This window comes from Arachis ipaensis, chromosome B08 (genome assembly GCF_000816755.2).
Source record: "Arachis ipaensis cultivar K30076 chromosome B08, Araip1.1, whole genome shotgun sequence".
Classification (NCBI taxonomy): Eukaryota; Viridiplantae; Streptophyta; class Magnoliopsida; order Fabales; family Fabaceae; genus Arachis; species Arachis ipaensis.
This window is the reverse complement of record NC_029792.2, coordinates 121,972,556-121,989,317: the sequence shown is the minus strand read 5'-3', so window position 1 is coordinate 121,989,317 and position 16,762 is coordinate 121,972,556.

Sequence of the window (16,762 nt, the reverse complement as noted above, 5' to 3'; positions counted from 1 at the left end):
TACCGTAATCAAGACTTCATCATCCGATTCTTGAAGGGACTTGATGAATGTTTTTCAGTGGTAAGATCCCAATTGTTTCTCCTTGATCCTCTACCTCCAGTCAATCGAGTTTTTGCCATGGTAATTCAGCAGGAAAGATAATTACAAGCAGCTACTGGCATTCTAGATGAACAACGAACTATTGCTGCCGTCATTGAAGGTCAATGAACAGGACACGGTCGCGGACGCGGCTCTGGTTTCTCCAGCAAAGGACGCGGCGAGAATTCCTCCAGGCAGTGTACTCATTCTGACAGAACAGGGCACACGGTGGACGTGTGCTATGGAAAGCACGGGTATCCAATTGGACACCCGCGATACCCTGGACGACCGCGTGCTGGTGATCATGCTGCTCCCTCCATCAACAGCGCCGCTTCCTCCATTGCTAACCCTACTCTGTTCTCCAGCGGCACCGCACCGTCATCCTCTTCATACAGCCTGGTTCAAGAAAAACAAGCTATTAGGGCACCAACTGAACCAGTTCTTGGACTGACCCAAGCCTAGCATGCAGCCTTAATGAGCTTTCTGAAAAGGGCCAAGGTCCACAGTTCAGTTTCTAAGGATGATATTAAGCCCTTCAGTTCCTCTTCCTCTCAATATCAAATTGGGCTTCTCTCCAGTCTAAATTTGGGTAGCCATATTTTATGTTCTTCCCATACTTTTTCAATTTTAAATTCTGCATCACACTCTATTTTTAATGGTGCATGGATATTAGATTCAGGTGCCACTGATCATATTGCTTCCAATTTTTCTTATTTTATTTCATACATAAAAATTAAGCTAATAGTTGTCCATATGCCCAATGGTTCCAAAGCTATGGCATCTTTTAAGGGTATAGTTCAATTTTCATCCTCTTTAATTCTTTCTGACGTACTTTATTTGCCTCAATTTCATTTTAATCTAATTTCCATCTCTAAACTTACTTCTAAACTTCCTTATGATGTCACTTTTTCACAATTTTCATGTATTGTGCAGGAACCGAACAGCTTGAGGATGATTGGTTTGGGTAGTTTAAAAGAATGATTATATATTCTTGAGCAAGCTTTCCACAACATAAGTTCATCACCTTCCTCCATCAATTCTACATATATTACACCCATCACATCTTTAAACTTATGGCATTTTAGATTAGGTCATCTTTCTGGACAACGGCTTAATGCCTTGCATAAACAATATCCCTTTATTTCTTTGCATCATGATGAACCTTGTGATGTATGCCATTTTTCTAAGCAACGAAAACTTCCTTTTTCTCTTAGTAATAATAAAGCGAGCATGAAATTTGAATTATTACATATGGATATATGGGACCTTTTCGTCAAAATTCAATTCATAATCACAAATATTTTTTAACCATAGTTGACGATTTTAGCCGCTTTACTTGGATCATCTTGTTAAAATAAAAAAGTGAGGTATCTCAACATATCAAAAATTTTATTGCTTTGGTTGAAAAACAGTTTAACTCTAAGATTAAATTTATTCGATCAGATAATGGTCCAGAATTTCTTTTGACATCCTTTTATTCATCAAAAGGCATTATTCATCAACGAAGTTGCGTTGAAACTCCCCAACAAAATGGGAGAGTCCAACGTAAGCATCAACAAATTTTGAATGTTGCTCGTGCTCTCATGTTTCAATCAAATTTGTCTATCATTTTTGGTCTTATGCTATTAACCATGCAGTTTATTTGATAAATAGAGTTCCATCTGCCATTCTTAATTTTAAAATCCCTTTTAAAACTCTATTTAATAAACAATCCGATTACAATGAACTCAAAGTTTTCAGTTGTTTATGCTTTGTTTCAACTATTTTGAGTCATCGTTCTAAATTTGATTCAAGAGTACAAAAGGGTATTTTTCTTGGTTATCAAAATGGTTTTAAAGGATATATTGTTTATCTTTTTGAACATAAGAAAATTCTAATTTCCAGAAATGTGATCTTTTATGAGCTTGTTTTTTCCTTAGCCAAAATCAATCAACAGCCCACACAAAATGATCCCATTCTTATCCCACATCAAAATAATCCAAGCCCAAATAACATCAATAAATCAAAAACACCCTCCATTCCTATTGGACCCATTCTTTTACCCAATGATCCATCCCATACTTCAAGCCCACCTCACAACAATAATTCCCAACCCCCCTCTTCTGCTAGCACCGAATCCCTCTCTCTCCTAATTCCCCTTCGTCTTCTTCCTCCCAATTCCCTTTACCTTGTTCCCCCAACTCTTCTTCCAATGTTACTTCTCCCCCATCCTCTCCTCAATCACATACAGCCCCTCACTCCATTGAGCCAATTGAACCTGGACCAATCACTGTCCCTCCCTCTACCCGATATAGCCACCGTCATATCCGGCCTCCTGCTCGTCTCTCTGATTATGTCTGTAATACTTCTTTTAATCCCCAAATTTATTCATCCTCACGCTCAAAGTATCCTCTATCTTCAGTTTTCTGTTTTGCCTCTTTTTCTATCTCACATACCAAGTTTCTCTCATCCTTATACTCTGACTGTGAACCAAAGATTTTTTAAGATGCTATCAAGGTTCCTCACTGGCAGCATGCCATGATAGAGGAAATTGCTGCACTTGAGCTGAACAAGACCTGGGTTCTGGTTGAGTGTCCTCCCACCGTAAAACCCATTGGATGTAAGTGGGTTTTCAAGATCAAACGCCAGCCTGATGGTAGTATTGACAACAACAAGGCTCACTTGGTAGCCAAGGGTTTTACACAGACAGAAGGAGTAGATTTTCTTGAAACATTCTCAACGGTAGTAAAACCTGCAACTATCAGAATCGTTCTTGCTTTGGCTTCGATTAAGGGTTGGCCAATCCAGCAGCTTGATGTTAACAACGCTTTCTTTCATGGCTGTTTGACGGAAACTATCTTATAGCTTTACCTCTTGGCCTCAAATCTTCTCAGCCAAATCAATGTTGCAGATTGCTCAAATCATTATATAGATTGAGACAATCCAGTAGAATGTGGTATGAGAAATTCTCCCTTCTTCTTGTTTCTTATGGATATCAGCAGACGATTTATAATTATAGTTTATTTTTTAAAATTCTGGGCACTGACATTTGCATAATACTTGTCTACGTTGATGATATTGTGATTACGGGAAGTTCTTCTTCTGAGATAACAGCAATAAAGGAACTTTTGAACTCTAAATTTAAAATTAAAGACCTTGGTACATTGAAATATTTTTTAGGTATTGAGGTAGCTCATTCTTCTCGGGGAATCTCTCTCTCACAAAACAAATACTGCTTGGACCTTTTGAACGATTCTGGGCTTTTGGGTACAAAACCCACACCTATTCCTATGGATAGTACCACTAGACTTCATCAAGATGATAGTCCTTCTTTGTCTGATCCATTTATTTATCGGCGTCTTGTGGGTCGATTCCTTTACCTAACCACAACTCGTCCGAATATCACCTACGCCACCCAACAGCTTAGCCAATTCATGGCCACCCCTACTCAGGTTCACTATGCAGCAGCTCTTTGAGTACTTCGATATCTGAAAAATAATCCGGGCAGAGGTCTTTTCTTTCCCAGATCTTTTAGTCTTCAGATATATGGCTTCAGCAATTCTAATTGGGCAGGTTGCCCGGATACCCGTCATTCATTAACTGGTTATTGCTTCTTTTTGGGAGATTCTTTAATCTCTTAGAGGACTAAGAAGCAAACTACTGTTGCTAGATCTTTAACGGAAGCTGAGTACCTAGCCTTGGCTAACACTACATGCGAGCTTTTATGGATCTTGAATTTGTTACAGTTTCTTCGTGTGTCTTGTGATCGTCCACCTGTTCTGTTTTGTGATAATCAAAGCGCCTTACACATTGCTGCCAATCCTGTGTTCCATGAGAGAACTAAGAACTTGGAGGTGGATTGTCATCTGGTTCACCAAAAGGCTCAAGCTGGTGTAATGAAGTTACTTCCCGTCCCATTTTCGCGCCAATTGGCAGATATATTTACCAAGCTTCTCCTAACACATTCCTTTCGTACCAATTTATCCATGTTGGGGATTCTTGACATATATCATCCTCCAACTTGTGAGGGCATATTAGACCATTTGGCTAGTACTCCCAAGAGTACTCCACATACAAACAAGCCCAAATAAGATGATCAACAACTCTATATTTTTCTTTTATTATATCACATGTTTATTTTGCCTTCTTTTATTATTCTGGAATGCGTAAGTCAACTTTTATTCTTTATTTTGTTAGCATCTTATTAGAATATTCTACAAATTAGAAAGATTTGCTAGATATGATTGTATTTATGATGAGCTTGTAAAAGTTGTATATATTACAGTAGCATACAGCAGAATAAATCAAGAGAAAAGCATTATACAAATTTTACCATTCTCTTCTCCTTACTGTCCAGAATTCAGTAGATTGATTTATGCCTATTCTTCTATAAAAAAATTGAACTTTGTTGTCCGCTCTATTCACTTTCTAATGGTGCATTTATTGACCAAGAAAAAAAAGGAAAAAACAAGGGAGCAGAAGCATTGTATAGTACCTTAGCAGTGAGAAAACAGAAGCGATGAACCGGAGAGGCAGACGCGGCGGGGGCTAGGGTAGAAGCAAAACAGAACGAATGGTGGCAATGGGATAAGCAGAACTCACCTTGCAGCGAGATAGCGGAGCCAGCAATCAGAGAGGCGGATGCAGCGGTGGGTTGTGGGCTATGGGCGATGGCAAGTGCGGAAGCAGAAGAGTGGGATTGACGCTAATCACAGTTATATTGGAGGCGGTTACTCAACACAATTTTTATTATTCAAATTTTTCATTAATGTTATTTTTTGAAATTCAAATTTATTAAAATAATTTAAAATTATTAATTATTAATTATTAATTGAGTTGTAAAAAGTTGGCTGATTCATTATTGATACCCAATACTTTTCTTTTTAGAAATGATGATGTTGGTGAATAGTTTTTTAAAGGATAAAATTGGAACAAAAATATTATTGACTATATTTTGACCAAAAAAGTTTGGAGATAGGAATAAAATTGATGCAAATTGAAAACGTTAGGATAAAATTAAAACAAATTAAAATTTAGGGATATTTTTAAAATTTTTGATAAATTTTAAGGACAAAAAATATATTTTATCCTATTTTTTATGTATAACTATATTTTAATAAAAAATAAAATGTATTATTTTTGATAGGTTTGGACACATATAACCATAATCAAGTGTTGGCATATTTGATTTTATTTTTATCTTTTTTTTAAAATAAATTTAGAAATAATAGCTAATAGCTTAAATGGTATAGTCTTTTCATACTCATTTAGAGGTCGTAGGTTCGAGTCTCCCTATCTTTAGTAAAAAAAAAAGTTTAAAAATAATATATATTGTTAATGTAAAATATTATCTCGTGTTTTTTTTTTTAATTTTTTAAATTTCATTAAAGTAAGGGTAGTTTAGGAATAAAATTAAAAATTTTATTAAAAGGGACGATTTTAATACGAAAAAAATGTTAAGGACGATTCTAAATCGAAAATTAGATCGGGGACGGGTTCGATTCTGACCCTCAACGTGAGGGACCAAAACAATACTTATCCCTTTGTATTATTATAAAATGGGCCAAGTCTATCGAACCAACTCGTTTGTCTATTTAAACGAGCGGACTTTGTCTCTAAAATAAAACTCGTTTAAATAACAAGCTAAATAGATCATCTCACAGGCTAAACGAGTAATCTTTTTTTTACATTAAAAAAATTCAGCAAATATCTTCTCTGATCCAACCTATCAATTAATGAAACACTATTTATTTAAAATTTTTGACTTAAAAATAATATTTTTTGCTAAAATATTTTTAAAAAATAAAATAAAAGTAATTTATCAAACTCAATATAAATGGTCCGTGCTACAAATTTATAATCCATGAATAAAATGGATTTAAACTGCCATACGTAGAAGGAAGTGTTTCAAAATGGTTGTCATTGAGACCTAAAAAAAACATTGCATACCGTAAATAATAAAGGGTATAGTATATATGGTGACTATTATTATAATAATTTCGATAATTATATAATTCTAGTAATATTTAAAAGATATTGTTAAAACTAAATGATATTTTTTTATTAAAAAATAAAATTAACGAATGTTACAAATAGTATAAAAAAATATAATGTTAATAGTAACAATACTATTTAAGTAATAATTAAGCGTCAAAAATATATAACCACCTTAGCTACTAGAATAATAGATTCCACTAAATAATAATAATAGGCAATCACTTTCTAACGCTTAAGAGAAGACAAAAGTTATCTTTTATCAAAAAACAAAAAAATAATAAAGAAAAGGTAAATGATCTAAAAACTTGCTCGTGGAAAGTTTTTTCTTTGAATAACTAAATTACAAATTTGAAAAAGTTATAAAATTAAAGAAACCTATAGTGAAATTAAACTAAATTTTAATCTTGTTCACCATCACCCGTGCATAGAGTATGGCTTAAATTTGCTTCTCTACACTCTTTAGATGCACTCACTTTTCCGATTAGATAATAAAATTATAAGACAATACAAACATATCAGTATAAGTTAAAATGATATTGTACAGCTAAATACATTTCTTTTATTGGTTTTTCTAAAATTAATCATCACATTATTAATAAGAAAAATCCACAACGAAGATGAAGATTTCATATTTTATATATAGTAACAATATAAGGGAAATGCACACAAACAGACACACACGAAAGTGTTGATTACAAAAAAACTTAATTGGCTATATTTAATTTGGTGAAGTCTACCGTACTCTCTTTAAAATAAAAGGTAAATTACCCCTCCTGACATATACAGTGATTATCATAAATTATTTTTTTACCAGAATTTCAAGATTCACGTTATATTCTCTTTTCTTTTTAATTGACGCTATGTTTTTCTTAAAATTTAATAACAATATCATTACATTTTTAAAAATCTTTAGTTCTTTACACATAGTACCAAAAACATTGCCTGACAAGACAGATTTCTCTACTGCAGTAGAATTGGGGGATGAAGTAGCGTTTACAAGATTATTACTATTTGGACCATTGTCGCTACTGTCCTGAGTGAGTCCACTTGGAGGACTCAGAACCGTTTGATAAATTGCGGTCACGATAAAAGTAGCAACTTCCATGACAGCGTTGCGTTGATGTTCTCTTATTTGCATTCTACCGCGATCCATTAGTATGAAAACAAGTGACCAAAGTGACTTAAATTTTAGTTTGTCTTCACGGTTGGAATCATCATCAATCGATGCACCACGTTTTGCTTTAACTTTCAATAATGTTTCTGTAATCGTTGGTAAAGCATAAGCTTCAGTTAAGTCTAATCACTATATATGTTGCGAGGAGTAATTTACCCTTTATTTTAAAGAGGATAGAGTAGAATTCACCATCTAATTTTATATGAAAGTTTACGTGAATGGAATTTATTAAAATTTATACAAAAAATAATTACTTAAGAGTTAAGAATGTAGCTGCCATGCTATTTAATAAAAATACTTGTATTTATTCAACTTTTGTGATGAATGCTGAATGGTTTGACTAGTTTTTAAGGTGTGGCAATACAAAAAATTGAACGTCGATGTAATCTTTTTTTTGCACTGTATGTATATATATTAAATTAATTATATTCTTAAAAATGGATTTGCTAAATATAAATTAAATAATAATAATAAAGATAATTTATTTAAATAAAATAATTGACTTTCATATTTAAGCAAATGCAATAATCTGAAACTCATTATATACCTATCTTATTTAAAATTTATATAAATTGCGAGATCTCTACTGCAATTTATAAAGAGAAACGTTTGTGCATAAATTGCAAAATTTTTGTAGCGGTTTATGAAAACTAAAGATCGTACATAAACTGCAAGATTCCTACCGTAATTTATAAAAGGAGATAAAATTTGCATAAAACTGCAATAGCCAATGACGAATTGCATTCTTGAATGTTTGAATTTTTGGGTTTGAGAGAATTTAGAAGAGAATCACTTGACAGCAATATTCTAGTAAGGTAGGGTCATGGGAGAACAAAATTGTTTGTACCGATTGAACGGTATTATTCACGTAGCTGGAAGTATCAATAAAGATGTTAGTTGTTTATAGGTTGTTTTCTTTATATGTTAGTTATTTGTTGTTTCGTTCTTATTTTATGTCACTTTGATGTGTAGTTAGGATATTTTTATAAATAATTTGAAGATGTTAATAATTTATGTGTTAAAATTTTATCAGTACTAGTTTTTTTTTTGTTAATTTATGTGTTAATTTTTTATCTTTGAAATATTTAATTTATAAATAATTTAGGTGTTAGTGATTTATCTGTTAAAATTTAATTAGTATCAAATTAATTTTTTAGTTAATTGATATGTTAGATTTTTATCTGTGAAGTATTTAATTTAAAATTAATTTAAATGTTAGGGATTTATCTATTAAATTTTGATTAATACGAATTTTTTGATAATTTATGTATTACTCCTTTATCTATGAATTATTTAATTTATAAATAATTCAAGTGTTAGTCTTTTTTCTATTAAAATTTGATTGGTATCAATTTATTTTTTTATTAATTTATGTATTCATCTTTTATATGTGAAATATTTAATTTATAAATAATTCAGATTTTCTGTTAAAATTTGATTAGTACTAAATTAATTTTTTTTACATGATGTAGTCGATTATGTGTATTTATAGTGTTAGGAGGCAACAGAATATGCATCTACATGACTAGAACAAACCTTATTTGAAAACTGCGAGTTTGTATTACTTGACTAGGCTGAATGATTGCTAGTTCTGGGTATATGAGCCTTTGGTAAGCGCATTCATTGAGAGTTGGCATCTTGAGAGGCACACCTTCCACATGCCATTCGAAGACTGCACCATGCTGCAAGACGTGGCTTATCAGTTGAGGTTGTCTGTTGATAGGGAGGTTGTTAGTGAGTGCCTCACTGACTTTGAGCAGTTCATTCCCCCTGGAAGACCAGTATGGAAGTGGTTTTAGGAGTTATTCGGCAAGCTATCGCCATCGAATAGGGTCAAACAAATGACGATCAACGTCACATGGTTTCATGAGAGATTTCGGGTGCTCTCTGCCAATGCGAGTGAGGAGACAGTGCGTATATACGCTTGTGCTTACATTATGATGTTACCATCCACGCAGCTTTTCGATGACAAGAATGGCAACCGGGTTCACCTTCGATGGTTGCTGTTTGTGGCGAGACTTGACGAGTTGGGCAATTATAGCCGGGGCTCAGCTGCACTGGCCTGGTTGTATAGATGCATGTGTCGGGTGGCCAAAGAAATGTCGTTAATTTGTCTGGACCACTTTAGCTACTACAGTCCTGGATTTTCTGGCAGTTCCCCATGCTGATGCCGAGTGGTTTTGACACATTTAATTTTCCGCTAGCATCCAGGTATCATTTAATGTTTTGTGTGTTATACATGTTTATTTTAATGTATTATCCCTTTTTTATGCTCTGCTAACAATGAAAATTATAGGTGGGCGACATATCTACCGACCTCCGATGCTAAGGAGAAAAGAGTAGTTTAGATGCGCCTTATTTTGGACAGATTGTGTGATCGACACATAAATTGTTTAGATGTGATGTTTGTAGCATACACAGTTGACATTATGCCTCTTTTTATGGTGTTTTCTAAGTCCTAGCTTATTCTTTATTGTTTTTGTGGGAGCTTTATTGTGATGCTGAGGTGGTAGCTATTGTTTATCCAGAAATCCAGGCCGAGCAGCACTATAGCTTATGGCGAGCGATCACGAACTTGATATATTTTGCCTTGATAGAGTGGTACTGCAGCTTGGCGACATACAACATCTTTCGAAGCCGGCTCTTAACACAGACTAGCTGCTTGCGAAGGATGGTAGGGATGGAGATCAATGATTCCCCACTTATTATCAGACGTGGCATCTGCATTGGAATAATAAGGTTGATTCCATGCTTAGGTTCGAAAGAGTTGCTAATCTAGGTCCATCTGCTGAGTACTTTTACTGGTGGCATCGGGTGGCCCACAGGGTTCTATCCTCAGATGCCGTATTTGATGATCTTAAGCTGATGGAAAGATTATCGTCGGTTAGGAATTTCACACAAATAATCTTGTGGAAGTATAGTTCCTAACCAACAAACAATCCTCAATCAAAGTTTAATTTGTTTGTCACAAATGCAAACCAATAATAATAACCGATAGTATTAGATCTCGGGTCGTCTCTCAAAAGAATTACAGTGAGGTGTGCACATTATTGGTTATGAGGTTCAAGGGGTGGTTTGCATATAATAAGACTAGAAATTAAATAACAAGAAAATAAATCAAACAACTAAAGATAACAAATACTAAAAAGAGGCATTCATGGTAAGGATTAAGAATCTAGGTTTTATATCCTAGTCATTAATCATAACACAATAATAAGCAAGAGCTAATCCTATTTCGTCATTTCTAACATCGGAAGAAGGTATAATGTTATCTTCACATTGAGAGAAATTCAAATAGGACTAGTTAATCCCAATCCATAAGTAATGTTAATGGAAACAAGATTAACTAATCACTCTAGATCGCCAATCTAAATTGGGTATTAATGACTCAAGAACACATAATTTCTTTTTCCAAGCCAAGAATGCTCAAAATCTACCCTAAAGCCCAACTAAGCATTTTATCAAATACTTGGAAGGCATAAAAGAAAAGCATGGTAAAATTGCAAGAAATATAAAATCTAAAACTACCCAATGGAAGAAAATAACAATAACAACTCAATTAAGCAAGAAAAGAACATAAAATCTCAAATTGCATTAAAGAAAATCCAAATCAATAAGAGTGCATCAACATAAAAGTGACATAAAAGAAAAATTAACAATGTAAACTAAGAGAACAAAGATGTAAGAACAAGAAATTGCAAAGAAAACTAGATCAAAACAAGAATCAAAACCTAAATCTAAGAGGAAATTAAACTAAGAACCCTAATTTATAGAGAGAAAATGGAGCTTCTCTCTCTAGAACTAACCTAAAGCATGTTTCCTACACTACCTAATTGCTCCCCCCTTGTTTTCTCTTGAGTTCTGCACCAAATAGTCTCATAAATGAGTTGGATTTGGGCCTGGATGGCTCAGAAATCGCCCCAACGTTTTTACTTTAATTAGGTCACGTGATCAACGTCATGCGTGCGCGTGGGTGACGCGTGCGCATGGCCTTGAATTCTCCAAATGCTAATTTTTTCATGAATTTCTCCATTTTGCATGCTTTTCTCTTCACTTCTTCCATCCAATCCTTGCCTTATAAGCCTAAAATCACTCAACAAATATACCAATGCATCGAATGGAATTAAAGTGAATTAAATTTAGCAATTCAAAGGCCTAAAAAGCATGTTTTTAACCATTAAGTACAATTAGGAGAAATTCATGAAACCATGCTATTTCATTGAATAAATGTGGGATAAGTTGATAAAATCCCGTAAATTCAATGTAAGATAAACCACAAAATTAAAGTTTATCATAAGCCAACAGATATCTCAGCCGAAGCTCATCATAGAGGGGCATCTCAAGCACCTACCAGGGTGCAAGTGTCGAATGTGCCTGATAACATGCGTGTTGAGTGGCAACAACGTGTTAGTACATGGTTTCACTTGTTTGGTGGTTTTGATTAGGGGTGTACATGGCCCGGCTCAGCTCGAAGACCCGGCCCGGCCCCGAATACTTTAGGGACTAATTTAGTGTGATTTCATTGGGTCTAGGGCCGGGTAAATGTCTCAAAAATAGACCCGGTCATTATTTCGGGTTGGTCCGGGCCATAGCTCGGGTCACCCGAACTCGGCCCGGTGGTCCGGTCATCATATACAATTAATATTTTGTGTTATTAGTGATGGATGATGGTTATTCTTATGTGGAATTTAAATATTGTAAACCTTAATATTTTGTGTTATTAGTCATTATAAGATTATAAGTTAATGTTTTATGTTTAAAATGCATAAGACTTTAGACTAATGCATAATATTATGTTATTTGTATTGATTTAAATATTTGGTGTTACTAGACAATATTAGTATTGATTATAGTTATGTTTTAATTTTAGAGAAGGGTTGGTTCTTGTTATATTTTCTTAAGTGAATTTTACTATGTGAATTGTGAAATAATGGTTGGAGATTAAGTGGTTTTTATATGCTAAAGACCCGGTTTTTACCCGATTTTCACCTGGCCCGAAGGTGCGTAGGTTTCATCAGGTTTAGGATCGAGTTAGGGTCTAAAAATTAGGCCCAGTCTATATTTTGGCTCACATCTGAGTTAAGCCAAATCCGATATAACTCGGCCATGTACACCTCTAATTTTGATGTTCATGGCCATGATAGTGGCGATAGAGAGTAGCGTGATTAAATAGGTTAGGGTAGTACTTATGTTTATGTTGTCTTATTTATTTACATCTATGCCTTCTTTATTCATATGTATGACTTTTAAAATTTGTATGTATGCATTTTAATATCCATACGCAAGACTTTTTTTATTTAGTTGTAAACAAATCAACAAAAAAATAAAAGAACAATTCACTTGGTGAATTTATGAACGCAATAAAACATAAAGTCTATTAAGAGAAAGATGACATTAATACAATACAATAAGTCCTAGTACTTGAGATAAAGATAACATTCTCATGAAATCATCTCTCAAAAAAAAGTCCTAAAACAAACTTTGAAAGTAGTCAAATTTCATATATATTTCTATTTTCATGAAATTATAACATTTAAGAAATATTTTTATAATTTTAGAACATATTTAACATCAGTTCTAAAAGCTTAGTTTATCCAAATGTTAATTATGTGTTATACTGTTATATATATATATATATATATTAGCCAATAATTAATCACTGCTGCAACGATACATTTAAAAATATAAAATGATCACATATATATTTATAATTTTACAGTCAAAACATGAATGAAGATGTAAAAGTACCTTGGCGCCTATTTTTTGGAGTATATTTAGGAAAAATTTGATTATGCCGTTGTGAAATGTTTGATTATTTTTATGTGAAATATTTTATTATTTCGGTGGTTAACTGCTTTGTTAAAGAATGTGAAATATGATATATCTAAATATAAGTAATGACTAATTTAGTTTAATGCTGAATCAAAATAATTTAGTTGGGCATTTAATATTTTAAACTAACATAATTCACTCTATTAAAATATAATAAAGCTTGTCGTGGTTGTCACACCGTTGTTGTTGCTGTTTTTTCTTCTTTCTTTTTTTAGTGTCGTTGTTGCTATTGCCACTACTATCATCTCCACTATCATTATTGTTGCTGTCGCTATAGTCAATGTTATTATCGATTTGTTAATTTCTTTTTTTTTTTCTTCCTCCTTTATTATTATTATCGTCTTTTTTTTCTTTCACTTCTTGTTTTTTTATATATTCAATAAAAATACTAAATATTACATTTTGATGTATGACACAAATAAACTGTTATATTATATTGATAAATTTTTGTGTTATGTGAAAAAATTTTATGTTATATTCATAAGTTTATGTGTTGTGTGTAAAAATTTATGTGTTTTATAATAAAATTTTTTGTATTTGGTAACAAAATTTCAATGCTAAAGAAATACGAAAACAAAATACCACAGGACATACACATTTTTTTTTTGTTGAATTTGTATCAATTTAGTTAAATTTAATTATAAAAAATGCTTGTAAATACTACTCAAATACAATAAACATATAGAAACAATAAGAGTACTGTTACATATATAAGTCTTTTTGGCATATAAGTCATATAAGTCACTTACATAATGTGTGCGTGAAATCACGTTGTTCCTCTTTGTATCCCGCGTTCCTCCTCCTCCCTCTCTTCTTATTTCTTCTTTGCGTTTCTTCTTTTTTTTTTTTCGCGTGTTTCATCTTCATCGTCGTTTTTTTATTACTGTTGTTGTTGCTACATTTTTCCCCTTCTCCTCTTTCTATTAGTTTTGCAACATTATGTATTTTTTTTCTTCTTTGTTTGATTTTTTTCTCCCAAGAAGAATTATGAAAATATGAAATAAAAGATGAAGAAGAAAAAGCAGTAGAAGATGAGGAGGAGGAAGAGGAAGAATTTTGAATTATGCAGAACTTATCAGCACACATACACCGAAAATTCTTATACAATACACGCGAATATCTTCGTGTTACACCCAAATTTGTTGCAAATACAGAAAAATATTTTCTCTAATGCTGCATTTTTTTCTTCTTTCTTTCTTTCTTTTAGTTGAATGAATGTAAGTTAATCTTCTTCCAAATATTTTTGCAACATCATGTGTTTTTTTTCTTCTTTGTTTGATTTTATTGTTATTCTTGTTAAAATAGTAAAACAAGAAGAAACTTGAGAAGGTAAAATAAAAAGAAAAAGATAAATAAGAAGAAAAGAAAAAGAAGGTGGTGATGACGATGAAAATAAAGAAGGAGAAGCAGTAGAAGATGAGGAGGAGGAAGAGGAAGAGTTTTAAATTATGCAGAACTTATCAGCACACATACACCGAAAATTTTTAAATAATACACTCAAATATCTTCGTGTTACACCCAAATTTGCTAATGTTTCCTCTAATGCTGCATTTTTTCTTCTTCTTTTTTTTTTCTTATTTTTTTTCTTTTTTTTAGTTGAATGAATATAAGTTCATCATCTTTCAAGTAATTTTGCAGTATTATGTGTTTCTTCTTCTTCTTTGTTTGATTTTTTTTATATTTTTATTCTTGTTAAAAGATTAAAATAAGAAGAAACTTGAGAAGATAAAACAAGAAAAAAAAAAAGATGAATAAGAAAAAAAAGATGATGACGAAGATGATGAAAAAGAAGAAGAAGAAGCAGCAGAAGACGAGAATGAGGGAGAAGAAGAGTTTTGAATTATGCAGAACTTATCAGCACACATACACAACAAATTCTTAAACAATACATTCAAATATCTTCGTGTTACACCCAAATTTGCTGTAAATACAGAAAAATATTTTTTTTATTGCAAAACTTTTACATTACATTCAATTCAAACTATCAGCGATAAAATATTATTCACCTATAGAATCATAAACTACTAACGAAAAAATTAAGTAGAATCGAACCACACCTCAGCCACTTGATTGGATTCAAAACAATAATCAATTTCGTTCTAGTTCTATTGACAATCTGAATTTGAATTATTCATTATCTTCAATAACGAGATAATTGGTGATGGAGGATAAGGAGGACAAAGAAGGAAGAGAAGAAATTCTAATAAAAAAAGAAGGAGAAGTAGGTGTTATTGGTGACGACAATAACGAATGAAAAAAATAACGAAGAACGTGCAGTAACGACACGAAGATAAACGTGCGCACGTAAATATAAACAACTTGTATAAACTTGTATAAAAAAATAACTTATATGTGGAGAATAATTAAAATAATAATTTGAAGAAATACTATATGTGAAGAAAAATTTAATGTTGTTATTCAGTCAAATGAATATAAACTTTAATTCATGCAACTAATTAAATACTTTTATTGAGGAGAGAAGGTAAAATTAACGAGATAACTGATGATGGAGGACAAGGAGGAAAAAGAAGGAAGGGAAGAAATTCCAATGAAAAAAGAAGGAGGAATATAAGGAGGAGGATGTGTTATTGGTGACGACGATAATGAAAGAGAAAAATAACGAAGAAGAAGAAGAAAAAGATAAACGTGCGCACGTGACTTGTATAAACTTGTATCAAAAAATGACTTATATGTGGATAATAATTGAAATAATAATTTGAAGAAATACTATACGTGAAGAAAAATTTAATGTTGTTATTCAGTCAAATGAATATAAACTTTAATTCAGGCAACTAATTAAATACTTTTATTAAGGAGAGAAGGTAAAATTAACGAGATAACTGATGATGGAGGATAAGGAGGAAAAAGAATGAAGAGAAGAAATTTCAATGAAAAAAGAATGAGGAATAGAAGGAGGAGGAGGTGTTATTAGTGACGACGATAATGAAAGAGAAAAATAACGAAGAAGAAGAAGAACGTGCAGTAAGAAGAAGAAGATAAACGTGTGCATGTGACTTATATAAACTTGTATCAAAAAAATGACTTAGATATGGAGAATAATTGAAACAATAATTTGAAGAAATACTATACATGAAGAAAAATTTAATGTTGTTATTCAGTCAAATGAATATAAAATTTAATTCAGGCAACTAATTAAATACTTTTATTGAGGAGAGAAGGTAAAATTAACGAAATAACTGATGATGGAGGATAAGGAGGAAAAAGAAGGAAGAGAATAAATTCCAATGAAAAAAGAAAGAGGAACAGAAGGAGGAGGAGGTGTTATTGGTGACGACGATAACGAAAGAGAAAAATAACGAAGAAGAAGAAGAACGTGCAGCAAAAAAAAGAAGATAAACGTGCGCACGTAAATATAAACGATTTGTATAAAAAAATGACTTATATACGAAGAATAATTGAAACAATAATTTGAAGAAATACTATACATGAAGAAAAATTTAATATTGTTATTCAGTCAAATGAATATAAACTTTAATTCAGGCAACTAATTAAATATTTTTATTGAGGAGAGAAGGTAAAATTAAATATTTCTGTTGAATTCTTTTGGTAATAGTATATAAATTCAATTAATTCAATCTATATTGTAAATAATTTGAATTGGTCTAATAGTTAGTTTACTAGTTCACTTAAATAAATATTGAGAGTTTGAATCCTGTCTCGTATATATAACAATTAATTAGT